Genomic DNA, 4,425 nt, shown 5'->3' with positions numbered 1-4,425 from the left:
GACCTCTTGTGTTTCTCGCATATTTAATCATTAACGTTTATCACCACACAGTTATGGTAATTACTCTGAACCTGAGCAGCTCATGTTTGGCTATTACTAGCCTATACTACCATTGTAGTAATCTTAGCACCTCCCATTTAGGCTTGGTTTGTTTGTGTGAGTAATCAGGAATGCAGTGAAGGGTAATCACACCCAGGCTCAGTTAACTCATCTTTTTATTTATGGAACAGAGTTTACCATCATTTTAGGCTGACACAAAATGTTATAATGTAAATTCATGGTAGGTACAGGGGTGGACAAAATAAGGGAAACACCTCACAATATATGAATATGAAGTATCTAATAAGGAGCAGGGCCACTCTTCAGTCCTCCTGCATCCTGAACTGTGTGTAGTGGATACTGGAGCTTTCTTCATGAAGGAAAGGAGGTGGAAATCTGCTTCCCATAAAGCTTCAGTGATGTTTAGATCTGCTGACTGGAGCCATGGAAAGTCTGACTCCATCCTGCTGTTCATGAAACCGGCAGTGTGTATGGAGGCATCATCATCTTATAGTGAACAAAAATATAAACGCAACACTTTTGTTTTTGCTCCCATTTTTCATGAGTTGAAATAAAAGATCTAAGACTTTTTCTATGCACACAAAAGGCTTATTTCTCTCAAATTTTGTTCACAAATTTGTTTAAATCCATGTTAGTGAGCACTTTTTGCCAAGATAATCAAATGGTGGTCACACCAGATACTGACTGGTTTTCAAAAAATGCATATCTGTAGCCCTAGTCATGTGAGATCCATAGTTCAGTGCCTAATAAATGTCTTTTTTCAAGATAAAACTGCACATTTTAGAGTGGCCTTTTATTGTGACCAGCCCAAGGCACACCTGTGCAATAATCATGCTGTTTAATCAGCATCTTGATATGCCACACCTGTCAGGTGGATGGATTATCTTGGCAAAGGAGAAGTGCTCACTAACACAGATTTAAACAAATTTGTGAACAAAATTTAAGAGAAATAAGCCTTTTGTGTGTATAGAAAAAGTCTTAGATCTTTTATTTCAACTCATGAAAAATGGGAGCAAAAACAAAAGTGTTGCATTTATATTTTTGTTCAGTGTAGAATATGGGAGCAGTGTATGCTGGTCCTTTACAATGGCCTCATATTCCTTGGCTGTTATATGACCATGCAGATCAAAGATTTCTCCACCTGTCTGGATGAAGGAAAAAGGCTGAAAGACTCATCACACCAGATTAGTTTTCCATTTTTTTTACACCAGGTTATGCATCTTTGTACATTGGCTTTGGATAGAAGTGGTTTCTGAATGGCAGCCACGCCGTAATTAGAGTTTTTGTTGAGACTGTGTCACAGAGGTGTTGGTTCAATTCTCTGGTCACTTTTGCTTCTGTAGTTTTCTGGTGTTTAGCAGCTATCCTGTTAAATGTCCCTGTTGGTGAGCTTCCACTTGCCACCGCTGTTCCTCGTTGCTGATGCAGTGTGTCTGTGTTTACTGTATGTTGTCATGATTTTCCAGAAGGTTCTCCTTGCCACATGACAGAATTTGTCGTGTTTGTGACTAATGCTTTTGCAATTCGCACTATTTGGTCTCCTTAGATCTCTTAATTACTTCATGTTCCTTTGAAAACACACATTTAAACTCATATAAAAGTGGTGACTGTCGGACCTCAAAGCTGACACATACTGCTTAATCAGCATTCATTAATATGACTTACCTGTGTAGCATATTGTGATTGATTTAGTTACTTAAGTAATCTATGTTGACTTTTTATGGATTTCTATCGGTGACCAATGAATTACAACATCAACAGGTCTCTGGCACAGCTTATGGCCTGTAATTGACACAAATAAAGATAATAGAGAGGAGTAAGGTAGCTAATTGGAGCAGAGATCCAACAGAAAGTCAAAGCAAGAAAATCATATTATAAAAACATAATAACATATTATAAAAATTATATATATAGCACATTTCATACACAAAGGGAGACTCGGTGCACTTCGTGCAAATGTGAAAAATAAAAATATGCACGGCAGCAGTACAACACCACACACCCCACACATACACATAAATAGAAAAATTGTGCCACCATCAACCACCTCTTCCGTTCAGTTTTTCTAGTTCCAGTCAAGACTGGAGCCGCAGAATTCTGAATGAGCCGCAGTTGACCCCAAGTGTTTTTCGAAACACCAGAAAAGAGGGCATTGCAACTATCAAGTCGACTAATGATAAAAGCATGAACTGGTGATTCAGAGTCTGACCGCAACAATAAAGCTCTGACTTGAGAAATATTTTCCAGGTGGTAGATTGCAGTTCATGTGATGCTTTGATATGACCTGGAAAGTTCTGATCAGAAGTCATAACTACACCAAGGTTTCTGACCTGGTCACTGCTCCTGATAAGATGTTGCCGTCCGTGCGCCATAGCTAACAATCTCAGTCTTATCATTATTAAACAGACAGATAGGTGGGGTTTGGAGTGTTTTGGAATTCCAATGGGTCGGGGGGGGGGTTTTGTCCAAAAACAATGGGTTTGTTCCAATGGGTGGGTTGAGAAAGTGGGTTTTGAAAGCGATAGATCTCAGCACCTGGAAAAGAAGGCTAATAGTTGAGTCATTGGTGTTGATCAGCAACCCGATCTTCCCTCTGCAGGTCATTGTGTTATGGGATAGTAACCCTGTAAACTACAGGCCATCAATTACGCACTAGACTAATGACAGGAAATAACTAAGTAATATCCAAGTAAAATAGATGTAAGAACTAGCAGTAGAATGACTGGTAAATCAACGCTCCTAGATGGTCGGCGCGGCAGCTATTTTTATGTGTGTATTTCCTTCCAGTCTCTCGCAGTAGTCTGATAGCCGCTGGGAAGAAACTGTTGTGAAAGCGCTTCCTGTTTGTTCTGATACTCTCGGGTCGGTGGTATCTTAGCTGGTGTCTGGAGCTTCTCCACCTAAACAGAGAGTGTCCAGGGTGATGTGGGTCTCTGAGAATGGCCCGCAGTTTGTTCCTGCAGCGGTGGGTGAACAGAGTGTCCATGGAGGGGAGCTGTGTTCCAATGATCCTCTCTGCGGTTTTAATGGTCCTCTGGAGGGCCTTCCTCTCCCTTAGTGTGGTGTTACCATACCACACAATGATACCTCTGGTGAGGACGCTCTCCACAAGACCTCTGTAGGCCTGGGTGAGAGGCTGACGACTCAGGCCGGCTTTCTTCAGTGACCTGATGAAATGGAGCCGCTGCTGTGCCTTCTTGACAGTGGCCGAGGTGTTTTCTGACCAACTCAGGTTGTTGGTGATGTGCAGGCCCAGAAACCTGAAGCTTTCGACACGTTCCACCTCAGTACCTTTAATCCACAGAGGTTGCAGAGGGGGAGCTTTCTTCCTGAAATCCAGGATTAGCTCCTTGGTCTTGTCAGTGTTGAGGACAAGACTGTTTTCCTCCCCATAGGCAAGTGTCTCATCCACCAGCTGCCTGTAGTGCGATTCATTGTTTCCCTTGATAAGTCCTAGGATGGTTGTGTCATCTGCAAATGTAAAAAAATGTAGCTTGTAAAATGTAGAGTTTATGGGTGGACAAGCAGTCATACGTATAGAGAGAAAAGAGTCTAGGGCTGAGGCAGCAGCCCTGGGTTGGTTCCAGTGCTGATGTTCAGTGCTGCTGATACCATATTCCCCACCCTAACCACCTGAGGTCTTTCCGTCAAAAAATCTGAAATCCAGTTGCAGGTGGGAGTGGGCAGCCCCAAATCCCCCCCAAGTTTTGCTACTAACTTAGTGGGCTGGACAGTATTAAAAGCTGAACTATAGTCCAGAAAGAGCATGCGGGCGTAGGTGTTGGGGTTGTCCAGGTGTTCAAGGGCTGAGTGAAGAGCGAGGGCCACAGCATCATCCACCGATCTGTTAGCCCGGTAGGCAAACTGAAGGGGATCGGTGGTCACAGGTATGATAGAGTCCATTAATCTCAGCACCAGTTTCTCTAGGCACTTCAAGGCGACTGATGTGAGCACCACTGGACGGAAGTCGTTCATGCAGGTTGTATGTGGCTTTTTGGGTGAATGACTGAGTGTTTAAAGTGGCGCGGGACGACAGCCTGGGCCAGCGAGGTGTTAAAGATGTCTGTACACACATCTGCCAGCTCAGCAGCACAGGCTTTTAGAACTCTAGGTGACACTCCATCCGGCCCTGCTGCCTTATGGGGGTTAACCTGCTGCAGAGACTTTTGCACAGTCCTCACCGTGACCGGTTCAGCTTTAAGCTTCTTGGTATGTGAGGGCTGCAGCAAGATGGCAATGTAGTCAGATTTGCCAAAGTTAGGCTTGGGGACTGCAGTGAATGCCTTTTTTATATTACTGTAACATTTATCCAGTGTGTTATTTCCTCTGGTAGGAAAGGTAATATATTGTTCATATTTTGGTAAG

This window comes from Centroberyx gerrardi, chromosome 8, assembly GCF_048128805.1.
Source record: "Centroberyx gerrardi isolate f3 chromosome 8, fCenGer3.hap1.cur.20231027, whole genome shotgun sequence".
NCBI lineage: Eukaryota > Metazoa > Chordata > Actinopteri > Beryciformes > Berycidae > Centroberyx > Centroberyx gerrardi.
The sequence above is the reverse complement of the archived record's forward strand: the minus strand, read 5'-3'. Positions refer to the sequence as shown.